The sequence below is a fragment of the Leucoraja erinacea genome, chromosome 18 (assembly GCF_028641065.1).
Source record: "Leucoraja erinacea ecotype New England chromosome 18, Leri_hhj_1, whole genome shotgun sequence".
NCBI lineage: Eukaryota > Metazoa > Chordata > Chondrichthyes > Rajiformes > Rajidae > Leucoraja > Leucoraja erinaceus.
This window is the reverse complement of record NC_073394.1, coordinates 29,974,640-29,989,503: the sequence shown is the minus strand read 5'-3', so window position 1 is coordinate 29,989,503 and position 14,864 is coordinate 29,974,640. Positions and strand designations below refer to the sequence as shown.

At 39.6% G+C, this 14,864-nt stretch overlaps 1 protein-coding gene across 4 annotated transcripts in view; it reads right to left on the bottom strand.

The window, feature by feature from the left end:
- The window catches only part of LOC129705862 (activating molecule in BECN1-regulated autophagy protein 1-like), a 287,629-nt gene that overhangs the window by 118,351 nt on the left and 154,414 nt on the right, over positions 1-14,864 (bottom strand). The gene's annotated exons all lie outside the window — the stretch shown is intronic.

Below are 14,864 nucleotides of genomic sequence, written 5' to 3'. Positions count from 1 at the left end.
ATAATAGATCACCTCACCAGAGTGAACCATTGGAAACTGCAAGCACTGAAAAAGCAGCAGGTTTAAATACTTCCTTTTCAGTTCTGATATAATTATACATTTTTAATTTACTGAATTAATCAAAAATTAGAACGTAAGCAGAAGAATTCAAAGAAGTAGTCTTCAACGGGAAAGTGCAAATTAAAGAAACCCACACCACAAGAAAATGCATTATGTAAAGATTTCCATTTCTGCTACCATTGTTCACGGTGTCTTGGTGTCATCGCCTTTTGTCAAGGAGGTGATGTCAGCCGATTTCATGAAATGCTGTAGTCTGCTTTGTGAAGATGATCTCACGGTGCAGTTTAAACAGGGAGAGCCAGGCTTTTAGTTTATTTTAGTTTATTTAAGTTTTGATGCAGCGTGGAAACACACTCTTTGGCCCACCGAGTGCCATCTCAAAACCAACGATGATAAATACCCAAATCAAGATATCCCCATGCATCTCCTTCCCTTTCATAAAGATCATGGGTGCTCTTTTACCTTAGCACCATGTTTCCACAGCCCTTGAATGCCTTAATAACCAAAAATGTACCCGTGTTCAAACCTGACCTCAAGTACTGTGTGGAGTTTGCATGTTCTCCCCGTGACAGTCTGCATAAGTGCTTGCTATATCAGTACATTAACGTTCAGTGATTTGTTTATGAGGATACATGGATCCCTCTGAACACCACTTCTCACAATTTATAAAATATCCTGCTTTCCCATTTTTCCCCCCCATTAAAGTGGAGGACCTCCTTTTTTTTTTTAAATGCTGCTTTTCCTGGCCCATTCCCTTAGGCTGTCTACATATGAACCAAGGGAACAATGCTAAGCGAGTTCAGCAGTGATGCCCCACCCCAAGATGATTCATTTCCACTAACCACAACCCCTTATGCTTGATATGATCATAGGCAGTGGGGAATATTGCATTAAACTTCAGAAGAGCCTCCAAAAAAAATACTCTGAAAAATACCTGATTGTTGTCTAAACTCAACTCTGGAATACAAACTTTTATTCATAATAGTATCAGCATTTATATTGTGAATCAAGTGGCCCCGGGGGGGAAATCTAAACTGAGCATTGGTGTCCAGGTTATCATACAAATGTTGCTTAATAGCATAATAAACACCACTTTTTTAATAGACTGGTGGAATCTTTCCCTGCTAGTTTTGCATGTTCCCAATCAGGGTGGATTTAGATGAATCAGGGAAATTAAAGTGCAGTTGTGTCATATATGAAGCATAAGAAGCCGAAGATGCTTGGATCCTGTGCAAAACAGAAATTCATGGGGTAATCCGTGCAGGAAAGAACTGCAGATACTGGTTTAAATCGAAGGTGGACGCAAAATGATGGAGTAACACAGCGGGACAGGCAGCATCTCTGGGGAGAAGGAATGGGTCACGTTTCGGGTCGAACGGTTTGAGTCTGAAGGAGGGTCTCGACCCGAAACATCATCCATACCTTCTCTCCAGAGATGCTGCCTGTCCCACTGAGTTACACCAGCATTTTGCGTCTGCCTTCATGGAGTAACCTTCTGAGTTACTCCAGCACTTTGTGTTATATCTGAATCCATTCAACCATGTATTTTTAACAATCCTTAGGTGGGTCAAGGCAACCCCAGGTTTGCAAAGGCTCTTCAAATGACACTGGTCTTCTGCAGCACAGTGTATAGCAGGCAGCTTTTGGAAGATTCTTTTGGATGCTTAAAAATGGGGCATTGCACATTTACAAAAGATGCAGCAACATTTTTCATGAGAGCACGACGAGTCAAAAACCGATGGAAAATTAAGTTACAACTACATTTGAGGTCGAAATGGAAATATTCAGATCATCCATGGCCATATTTAAATAAATCAAGAGCCTAATCCTGCTCTAATTCCAATGTTCATATGAACCCTTAGATCCTAAGACCCATTTTAAAGGAAGTTATTTACTTCTGTTCATTTAATTATTCTCATGCACAGCATGTATACACATGATGGGGGATCTAGAAATGGTAGGTATGTTTCTAAAAGGGAAAAAAAATGAAATCTCCCATATCTTACTTGAAGAAAAACAATTCAATTTGATAACATTTTGCAATATTCAATCAACAATCAATACTTCCCTCACTTCGCATCCAACTTCTTTTCCTTTCAAACAGTCTTGGCTTCATTTTATTTTCCCTCCCAAGTTTCTCTTGAAACTGATTGCTGATAAATGTACTTAGATATCTTTTCCCTTTTAACTGCTGTAGAGATTTTCAAAATAATTTATCTGGGTCAAAAGCCAAGATTTGCTGCATGTTATTCAGCAATAATTTATATTCCAATTTCCTCTAACCAGTTCTGCCTTCTCAGCTGGGAGAATTAAATGGTTGAAGCAGGCTGTAAATCTCACAGTTCCAATAAGGGAAACCAGAGTGCTGCTCTATGGCAACCCTGAGACTTTATCATCTCCACCCACAAAAAGGCTTCACCAACAACTATTAGCAATGAAATGAAGAGTTGGTGACAAACACTACTGCCATAGTATCATAAAGTAAGAAAGAGGATTAGTTTGATACTTTATCCTTAAAAAAACAGCAAATTTTAATGTAAATCTTTGTCATGATTATAAGTTAGGGGGTGGCACGGTGGTGCAGCAGTAAGGTTGTTGCCTTACAGCGCCGGAGATCCGGGTTCGATCCTGACTATGGGTGCTGTCTGTACGGAGTTTGTACGTTCTCCCCATGACTGCCTGGGTTTTCTCCGAGATCTTCCGTGTCCTACCACACTCCAATGACGTACAGGTTTGTAGGTTAATTGGCTTGGTGTATGTGTAAATTCTCCCTAGAGTATGTAGGATTGTGTTAATGTGCGGGGATTGCTGGTTGGCGTGGACTTGGGGGGGGGGGGCACAAAGGCCCTAATTCCACACTGTATCTCTAAACTAACGGCAATAAACAATCAAATACACCTGTTTTTATAGTGTTGGTTGAAGGATAAATATTGGCCATGACACGTGAATTCCATCCCTCATTCCCATCTCTGCATCATAGTGAGAGCTTGTTGCAAGGTTTGAATGCTGTACCTAGTGCTGTTCTGCATGCTAGATAAGAGTTGTGTGGGAGGACAGTTACCTGGGATGCACCGACTGACAATGGTTCGAGATTGCATTGAGTGCATGCAGTTGTCGCCAAAGGAGTAAAGGAATCCAGATGAAAGGGTAAAGTAAATGGAAGTGGAAGTGGAAGTGTGATGGGATCTTGAATATTCAACAGAATGGAGCAAAGTTTAATGCCTCATCTTAAAGAGTGTTATTTCAATAATATAACACTTGTACATCACTTCATATAGTTGTAGATCCAGGTTATATTCTCAAATTTACAAACTAGGGCTTGAAGCAAACCAAAAAAATGCCTGCTTAGAATACTAGGATTATGGCATATGTGAAAGGATGGGAGGAGTTGAAAGCACATTATTAAACCCCAAAAGTACGGGCACATGGATATTACTGATAAGAGTTAACAATTAAAAAGGACATAAACGTGCGACATAATAGCATTGGAAAACGCAAACCACTTCCTTTTCAGTAATCTTTGAAAAAGCCAACAAGGGAACAAAGAATTCATTGGAAAAGTATCCTTTATGTATGGAAGATCAAAGCAGAAAATCAGATGAATAAATATAAAGTATCATCTCTTCCTTTATTTATCACAAAGTAAATGAATTCAGTAAGTCTGTAAGTGCTGGTGAAAACTACTGGTGCATTAACATTGTTAAACTCATGGAATAAAATGCGGACCATCCTTTGATCTCTACTAACTAAATCTCACAGTTCCAATACCCATTTGCTTAAGGGAAACCAGAGCGCTGCTCTATGGAAACACTGAGTATTTTTCATCTCCACACACAAAAAGGCTTCACCAACAACTATTAGCAATGAAATGAAGAGTTGGTGACAAACACTACTGCCATAGTATCATAAAGTAAGAAAGAGAATTAGTTTGAATACTTTATCCTTAAAAGAAACAGCATATTTTAATGTAAATTTTTGTCATGATTACAAGTTTGGGGTGGCATGGGGTGGCATGGCGGTGCAGCAGTAAGGTTGCTGCCTTACAGCGCCGGAGACCCGGGTTCGATCCCGACTACGGGTTCTGTCTGTACAGTGTGTATGTTCTCCCCATGACCGCCTGGATTTTCTCCGAGATCTTCCTTGTCCTCCCACACTCCAAAGACGCTAATTGGCTTGGTGTATGTGTAATTTCTCCCTAGAGTGACTTGGGGGTGGGGGTGAAGGGCATGTTTCCACAATGTATCTCTAAACTAACGGCAATAAACAATCAAATACAACTGTTTTTATAGTGTTGGTTGAAGGATAAATATTGGTCATGACACCTGAATTCCATCCCTCATTCCCATCTCTGCATCATAGTGAGAGCTTGTTGCAAGTTTTGAACACTGTACTTAGTGCTGTTCTGCATGCTAGATAAGAGTTGTGTGGGAGGACAGTTACCTGGGATGCACCGACTGCCACTGGTTCGAGATTGCATTGAGTGCATGCAATTGTCACCAAAGGAGTAAAGGAATCCAGGTGAAAGGGTAAAAGTAAATGGAAGTGGAAGTGTGATGGGATCTTGAATATTCAACAGAAGGGAGCAAAGTTTAATGCCTCATCTTAAAGAGTGTTATTTCAATAATATAACACTTGAACATCACTTCATATAGTTGTCGATCCAGGTTATATTCTCAAATTTACAAACTAGGGCTTGGAGCAAACCAAAAAAATGCCTGCTGAGAATACTTGGATTATGGCATATGTGAAAGGATGGGAGGAGTTGAAAGCACATTATTAAACCCCAATAGTACGGGCACATGGATATTACTGATAAGAGTTAACAATTAAACGCAAACCACTCTTCCTTTTCAGTAATCTTTGAAAAAGCCAACACGTAAGAGCACAAAGAATTCATTGGAAAAGTATCCTTTATGTATGGAAGATCAAAGCACAAAATCAGATGAATAAATATAAAGTATCATCTCTTCCTTTATTTATCACAAAGTAAATGAATTCAGTAAGTGCTGGTGAAAACTACTGGTGCATTAACATTGTTAAACTCATGGAATAAAATGCAGACTATCCTTTGATCTCTACTAACTAATGGACAGAAGTTATTTCTGTATTTAAGCGGTAAAGATTCATGGAGTGAAATCTCAACTATTATCTTGTGCAAACAGCATAAGTACTCTTAAGGTGAGTAAAGGAAACAAATATTTGCCACAGTGAAAGTTTACATGATATTTAATGGCACATAGTTTCATGAAGTTCAAAATGTTTTGCATGCGTCAGTTTGTGTTAACTGTCAATTATTTGCAATTATATAATTTTGCACAATTTGGCTGTTTATTATTGGTGAGTTAGTCAACTACTGAAACAATAATTAAAAAGTAATTGGAATTCTATATTATAATGACGGGTGGGGGAATAACTGTGGCCAAAAACTTACATTTATTTTGTGCATTTAAAAGAAGAGGATCAAATTGCTTGAGTCAAATTGGAGGAACAGCACCTCATATTTCGCTTGGGTAGTTTACACCCCAGTGGTATGAACACTGACTTCTCTAACTTCAGGTGGCCTTTGCTTTCTCTCTCCATCCCCTTCCCAGTTCTCCCACTAGTCTTACTGTGTCTGCCTACATTCTATCTTTGTCCCGCCCCCTCCACTGGCATCAGTCTGAAGAAGGGTCTCGACCCGAAACATCGCCCATTCCTTCTCTCCAGAGATGCTGCCTTACCCGCTGAGTTACTCCAGCATTTTGTGTCTACCTTTGATTGAAACCAGCATCTGCAGTTCTTTCTTTCTTTCTTTCTTTCTTTCTTTTCACAAAAAAAAATCAAGATTTGTTAGAAAGCTATCAGGGATAGGAGGGATTAGTCACATGGAGGTTCAGGAGAAGCTAGGGTTGTTCCATCTTCAAGCAGAATATATGAAGAGTAGATTTGATAGTGTTCAAAGCCATAATGCAACTGGGAGAAAACTATTTTCTGTGCCAGGAGTCAGTAAGCAGAAGAAAAAGATCTTAACACGTTGGTAAAAACTAGAGATTTCATCAGGAAATTTGTGTGTGAAGACTGGTCTACTTTCTTGTAACAATGTCATCAGTGACCATTTTCTGAATTGGTCAACCAGCATAGGAACCTACTTTTTAAGTCCACTTAAAACAGCATTAAAACTGAAGGTCCACAATGTAAATTGACCATGATTCTACTCAGTTTTGTGGAATGACACCTTTTAAATGACTATTTAATGTTACATTCAACAAGAAAAGTACGTCATGTAATTTATGAAGTCAAGACTGTTTAATTGTCAGATGCACCAGGAACGGATTAATGAAATTCTTAACTTGCTGCCGCTAACACAACAAATCAATGCAATAAATTATAAGTAGTAATAGATATCCAGAACATTATCGTGCAAACCAAAGTACGTGGCGCAAGTAGATAGTAATTGCAAATAGACAGTCCGTGGTGCAAAGTCCATTGTAGATCGTTGTTGAGGTACGGCTGTTAAGAATCTACAAAAAAATTACACATAAATCTGTGCTCGACACTTTAGGAAGAAAGTCAGGAGGAATTGGAGAGGGAAAAAAAAAATCTAGATTTGTTAGTAAGCTATCAGGGATAGGAGAGATTAGTCACATGGAGGTTCTGGAGAAACTAGGGTTGTTCCATCTTCAAGCAGAATACACGAGGAGTAGATTTGATAGTGTTCAAAGCCATAATGCAACTGGGAGAAAACTACTTTCTGTGCCAGGAGTCAGTGAGCAGGAGAAAAAGATTTGAACACGTTGGTAAAAACTAGAGATTTCATCAGGAGATTTAAGTTTTATATATACACACAAGAGGTTTAGTCCTCTCAAATACCCTACTTTGAAGAAGTGGAAACGGACCCAATAGCAACATTTGAGTGAGAATTATATTCTAGAAAGGAAAATAATTACAGATCTAAAGCAATAAGCACAGTGATGATTTAATTAAATGGTCTCCACTAATGAATTGAATGGGATCCACCTGTTCTGCAGCATACTATGATTTACACTGAACAGTCTAATTTTGCTGTGACCATTATTGAGTTTTGTACCCGAATCGTCTGCTCCACTGTAAGGAGAATCAGGAGCATATGAACTCTAAGATGAATAAAATAGATTTAAATTGTGGGATTCCAGTTCTGGAATAATAGTCAATGAAAGATGTGCTGAGCCTCCCATATGTCCCAAAGTGCTTCACAACCATGAATCACATTTGAAATCCAGTCATTGCAGGAGTGTATGTAAATACATAGTTGCCTGGTATATCACCTGTGTGCAAGATTTCTGAACCAAAGTTATTTGTACATGTCGCAACTTTCTTTGTGTGCTAGATTGTGATGGCAGCTTAGACAGAATGGTGCAGGAACATCCCGGTCTAAACTGGCTACTACTTCCCCTTTAACAGACTTGAGGATGTAAATAGGTATGAAATATAAATAGGTAAAATAATTTTCTCTGAGGAGTTGAAATTTGACACTCATCAGCAAAATGAATAAAGTAAAATAAATAATAATGATGTGTGTGGGCACAAAGTCCAAGGGCATGAAACTGTTTTCATGCAAATGCCTTTATCTCTGAAATTAATGGCATTCTATTCATACTATTCATACAGAAATCAATTGTGTCTTTTCTGTTTCTTTGTCTTGTTTGCCATCACAAGAGGATCTTTAATATGAAGGCAGATTTGCTCTTCCTCTGACAAGGAACATTTGCACAAGGATCTAGAAAAACATCATTTAAGCAAACTGATTTGTTTCAGCAGTGAATTGAGTCGCCTTGTGTGACATGGCTTGTCCGCCTCCCCACTGCGTTGATAAGTGGCCCAGGAAACCTATACACCAAATTGTGTCCACATCTCCTGTCACACAGAAGCTCTGGAACACAAGGCAACGCATTCATGGGACCATCCTTGTACATCTATCTGGGATATTGTGCATCAATCTGGGATCATTTACATTTGACCTAAGTATAAAAATGGAAATGTCCATTCCACCAGGAAAACAATTTTCCCATGAAGACAATAACATCCAGAATTAAAAATCACCGTTAATTCTAATAGTAGTTTTATATTTTGATTTTTTTTTTGCGCAGAAAGCAGTTATAGAGACATAGAGAATCACAGAGTGATACAGTGTGGGAAACAGGCCCTTCGGCCCAACTCACCCACACCGGCCAACAATGTCCCAGCTACATTAGTCCCACCTGGCTGCGCTTGGTCCATATCCTTCCAAACCTGTCCTATCCATGCACCTGTCTAACTGTTTCTTAAACAATGGGATAGTCCCAGCCTCAACTACCTCCTCAGGCAGCTTGTTCTATACACCAACCACCCTTTGTGTGAAAAAGTTACCCCTCGGATACCTATTAAATCTTTTCCCCTTCACCTTGAACCTATGTCCTCTGGTCCTCGATTCCCCTATTCTGGGCAAAAGTGTGCATCTACCCTATTCCTCTCATGATTTTATACACCTCTATAAGGTCTCCCCTCATCCTCCTGCGCTCCATAGAATAGAGGCCCAGCCTACACAAATCTCCCTTAGCTCCCCTTCAGTCCTTGAACCGTCGTAAATCTTTGTTAGATCCCTCTGGCTCAATATCTTTCGATAACATGGTGCCCAGAAGTATTCTTCTAAATGCGGTCTCACCAATGTGCTTATCGACTGCAACATATTCTATACTCATGACTCTTGATGAAGGCTAAAGTGCCAAAAGCCTTTTTGACCACTTTATCTACCTGCGCCTCAACCTTCAAGGAAGGTGCACCTGAAATCCTAGATCCCTCTGTTCTGCAACACTACCCATTTACTGTGTAGGCCCTGGCCTTGTTAGACGTCCCAAAATGCAACATCTCACACTTCTCTGTATTAAATTCCATCAATCATTCCTCCGCCCACCTGGCCAATCGATCCAGATCCTGCTGCAATCGTTCACAACCATCTTCACTATATGCAAAACCACTAACTTTTGTATCATCAGCAAACTTGCTAATCTTGCCCTGTATGTTCTCATTGATGTAGATGACAGATAGTAACGGGCCCAGCATCGAACCCTGAGGCACTGCCCTTTAAGCCCTCCTTTCTTACATCAGCACCTCCTATCCAATGTATATGACCAGTGGACATCATTTACACGGAGTCTACCACAACTCAAGGCCAAACTACACAATCACTATCACTATCACTAATTTAACTAAAGTATGAACTACTTCAGGACAGGAAACAAAACATTTCAAGCAATTTGTCTTTTTCCATTCCAGCTTCACTCAGTACTTTTTCATGGTCAATCTCATGTTTTTCTCCCCCTCACCTTTGCCCCTTCCCATCTTTCATTCCTATTTGATGGTAGCTTAATGCCAGTGGAAGAATGCAGTATATGCACACTGGTATGCAAAAAGAATGGAATAGTAGAAAAATCCACTTGAATAACTGTAATATGTTGGAAAATTGGCATAATTGCAAATCTCAGTCACCTGCATCTCGTCACATCACCACAACCCTCTCCCAACAGTACCCGGTTAATTCCTATTACTAGAGAAGCTTAGTTTTCTATACTCATCTTCTTATCCACCAGTAATGGATTGGGATAAAGAATAGCAATTTTGAAAACTGGCTCTATTATCTTTCTGCTATTGCAAATGTGAAACTATTACACATTTTGCAAATCATTTGATTAACAGCATTTGAGAACATTGCTATTGCAAACACAATAGAATTTTCAAATCTTCCATTAATAATCTTGCAAAATGATATTCATACAAATTTCTTTCTAACACTAGTTATTCAACAAGGCTTAGTTGTCGGAGCACTAAAATCTAATTAAAGTGTTAGCACACATCAATATTCCTTATATTGGCTGACATAACCTGACTTCATCACATTTCTGTAGATTATCCTTCAGGAACTCCCAGCAAGCTGCAAAACAGCTCATAAATAAAGAATTAATCTAAAAAGTCATTGCCACAAGGATGTCAATACATAATTTGAACAGAATACACCAGCTTATCCAACATTTATGTACCACACATTGGAAAATGTGAAAACACAATGTTTTTTTTTGATGGAGGGATAGAAGAGGAAAGAACAGGTATTGTTTGATCATTTATTTCTATGCTCACCGCATTATATGAGATTCTGCAGAGAAAACTGCTGCAGTCACAAATCTGAATCTACACAGTTCACTGCGACTTCCATGTGCAAAGACATGGGCGGAAATCCCGAGGGGGACGGTGGGACACGCCCCTCCCATGTTTTGTAATCCGGATTTTGAAATTCGGTGAAAAAAATCTATTAACTAAAGTATGAACTACTTCAGGACAGGAAACAAAACATTTCAAGCAATTTGTCTTTTTCCATTCCATTTCGCTTGTTAAATGTCTCTATTAACATCTAATTAACACGATGTGTCACCAATTGTGTTTTAACCTTCAAGTATTACTGAAGGTATTCACAGAATTTCTTAAATCTATCTGATGCGGGTACAATCTTGGATGGCATGGTAGCGCAGCAGTAGAGTTGCTGCCTCACAGCGAATGCAGCTCCGGAGACCCAGGCTCGATCCCGACTACAGGTGCTGTCTGTACGGAGGTTGTACATTCTCCCCGTGACTTGTGTGGGTTTTTTCCGAGATCTTCAGTTTCCGCCAACACTCCGAAGACGTACAGGTTTGTAGGTTAATTGGTAAATGTAAAAATGTCCCTAGTGGGTGTAGGATAATGTTAATGTGTGGGGATCGCTTGTTGGCGCGATCCCTGTGGTCCAAAGGGCCTGTTTCCGCACTATCTCTAAACCAAACAAAAACACATTTTATTTTCTGCAAGTTCTCTCATTGAGGTCTCACAAGATACTGGAAACTGATGAATGGAAAGAAGATGGCATATACAGGTCCACCGCCGATTTTCTGGCACTATGGTTCCAGGGTCTTGCTGGATTATCCAATTATCTGACCAACAGAGGCAATGGCTTCGAGATACCGGCCCGAAAGGTCGGCTTCGGAAGTCAACAATACTGAAATCAGACACTGGCACCATTGTAAGTTCAAGAGATGGCTCATCACACAAAGACATGCCAGAGAGTGTAAACGTTTAGTAGCGTCATTACGGGTCCACAACCTGCCTCTCACCATTCATATTACTAACATCTTCCAGAGAAGATAGATCTATTGACACAAGAGACATACAGGGTGGAAACAGCCCTTCGGCCCAACTTACCCACACTGACCACCATGCCCATCTGCCTTTTAAACCTATCCTACCCATGTACCAGGTAAATGTTTTTTTCTCAACTACCTCTTCTGGGAGCTCGTTCCATATACCTACCACCCTCTGTGTAAAAATATGTTCCCCCGCTGGTTTCTTTTAAATCTTTCCCCCTCACAAACCAATTTCCACTGGTTCTTGATTCCCCCACTCTGGGTAAAATGTGCATTTACCCCATTCCTCTAATGAACTTACACCTCTATAAGATCTTCCTGCGCTCCAAGGAATAAAGTCTCAGCCTGCTCAACCTCTCCCTATAACTCAGGCCTTTGAGTCCTGGCAACGTCCTTGTAAATCTTCTCTGCACCCTTTACAGCTCAGCAACATCTTTCATATAACAGAGTAACCAAAACTGAACACAATACTTTAAATGTGGCCTCACTAATGTCTTGTACAACTGTAACATGACCTTCCAACTTCTCTACTCAAAACTCTGATTGATAAAGGCCAATGTGCCGAAAGCCTTCTTGACTACCCTATCTACCTGTGACACCACTAAAAAGGAACTATGTACCTGCATAAATGACAGTCTGCATTTAATCAAATATCTCACTTGCTTTCATAATCCTGACTATTCCAAAACACGATAGATACTAAGAAAATCAACTTTTAACGTAATAAAATTGGGATAAACAGATAATCAAATGTTGAAGCCAAAATGACATTTTTAAAGGAAATTGAGGTGCAGCAGTAAAAGGATTTTGGGGTGACATGTTTTCGCCTATGGAAATATTCAGCCGATTCAACCTCAGATAAACAGATTTTCTACATCATCTGATATTATCATGTATAAAGTTTTTTCCCCATCATTATATAAAGGCTTTTTTCCATCCTGGTTTGGTCAGTATAAACAGCAGGCCAAAAAGTCCTGCAGCCATCACATACAGTGTCTGTTATAAGAGTTATACTTAAGCTGTATCTGAAGTTATTTTAGAAGCAGCACACATCCTGAACTGCAGTTATCTGATTTTCAGCCCGCAATAAATACAGGTTGGCAAACAGACCAACAGGCCTATTGTTAATTTACAACTGTCATAAGAGAAAGGTTTCTTATCTGATTTTTAAATTTCACAATAAATTTGGACTAATGATATTTCTGGCAATAGTTCACAAATTACGAATCACAAAATAGAACTTTAGAGCGAAATAAACCACTTCCAGTGTTGCTATTTTGTTATTGTGCCATGAGTTTTTATAATTGTGCTGAAATGTGATATCCATTTGTTCAAGTTGCAGATACAGTATAACAAGGTGACTGACTGTAACATGGACAGTAAAGAATTAACATAAATGTATGGCGGGCCTGCTGAACCAGGCTGCCTCTGACATGCTGGAAAATGTGGACCACTTCCCACATTCGGGAGCCATCCCTCAACAAAAGGCAGATTTCAATGGCGAAAGTGCACGACTGCCTTCAAAGTGCTATCACGGACTTGGATTGATTGAGGGTATAGTGCATTTGAAGGTCAAGACCAGAGTCTTGGAATAAAACTTATGGTCTCTTGGACTGCAGTGGTTCTCCCATATATACTTTTGAGATCATGTCTATCTACCGCAAGTATCTCAAAGTACAACAAAATTATTACCAACTACCATTGTTCAATAACAACATGTAAAAGACACAAGGAGAGCAAAGATTTAGGGGGATATGGGTCAAATGGGTTATCTTGGTCGGCGTGAGCCGAAAGGCCTGTTTCTGTGCTGCATGACTCTGTGACCTCTATGACTTCACAAAATCTTCCAAGTTCATGGCAAGGATAAGCAGTCCAATGCCAATGTCCTCCACTTAGCTAAAAACACCCAGCATTGAAGCCCTGGCTACTCTTGGTATACTGGGTTGGGTAGGTCATGTCAATTGTATGCCTGATACCAGATCTATATATAGATGCTCTAGTCCAAGTTCTGTCATGGAAGGAGATTACATGCTGAAGAGAGAACAAGATTCAAAGATGTACTTAGCGCTTCCTTCAAGTGGCAACATTGCCACCAACTGCTGAGAACTTGAGGCTCATAAAAGAGAGGGAACAGTCGGGATGGCATGAGAACCTGGAGGCCATTTATTAGGAATGCACAGTCGTCCACTTCCTTCCCCATCAACAGTTCCTACAGTGCCTCCATTAGCTGTCTCAGGGCCCACAAAGTATGCAAGTCATTCTCGATCCTGAGTGGTTGCTTAAGAATTCAAACCTGAGCCGATGCAGATTTAAAAAAAATTGTCTCTGATTAATAAAGTACATTTGAATTTAATTACAGTGCAATCAAAATTGTTTGTGAAGTTGTTCCTATTATAGCTTTAATCAAGTACAGTTTAAATTGTAGCTATAAACTTACTTCAAATCCTCTTGCTGTTTTTAAACCAGTTGTTTTGATTGGTAGGAGGGGAGTAGATAAATATAATCTGACAACCAATGCCAATATATCCTAAATTAGTCAAAGAAGATGACTAACAAATCTCAGACTTTGCAATCCACTTCAGGAAATGCATTGCTTCTGGCAGGGGCCTACAGTCAACACCAAACATAAGCATGCAAAAACAGTTATGATCTCCATCTCCCATCACTCAAGATTTATAATGTGGCTGAAGGAGTGGTGAAAGATGTGTAAAATTAATATGCTAACCACAAAATAGAAACTAACAAACCCTGATGTAATTGAATACTATAGTATGCTATCTAGTAACATGCACCTTGGCAATATTGCATCACCCTCTGTCAATGATATCTCAAGCTTTGTGAAGAATGATTGTTCTCTCTCATTCTTTTCCCAGTACTTCTTCCAGTCCAATCATTAAATCACACTCCTTTATGTTCTAGCTATGAATCAGCAGACAGTACTCTTGCCTCAGAGCCTGAAATTGTCAGATTTAAGTACTTCACAAGAAACTTAAGCACAAAAATCTAGTCTGCCGTTCCATTGTTGCACCCACAGTACTACTGTCTATTCCCAAGGCATTTTAAATTTCCGTTGGCACTTGGCATTGTCAACTCGTTGACAGTCAGGGATGGCAGCAAGACTGGAGCAGACAGTGTACTATGGGTGGAATAAAGGGCATTAATGTCAAGGACAAAGTCAGGGTCCCGAGTACCTCAATGTCAATCGTTCCCTTGTTCATGGCTCTCAATGGGATCCTCATCATCTTCATGTGCATCAGCGTTTACAGCTGGAAATGTGCATGTTGCGTTTCTCCCACCCTCTTTCATTTATGAACAATCATTGTTTATAGCAATGTGTCTCTTTGGAATAACTATATTATCTTTCACTTCTTGCAAAACCTATTCCTCAGACTTCACCATCCATCGTCTGATTGACATCTTGTCTGATTTTGTTGCTCAAAGCTTTCTCTCAATTTCTCCCTTCGTAAGGACATTTTGCTGTCGGTATTAAGTGCAAACTGCAGCCTAACCTTAAATCCCTCTAATGGCCAATCTTCAATTGATGTGATACTACCATGAATTCCATGTTAGACGAAAAGAAGGCAGTGCAATTGAAAGTCAGTTACGAAGACACTGTGTTATTACAGACCATTTATAAAAAGA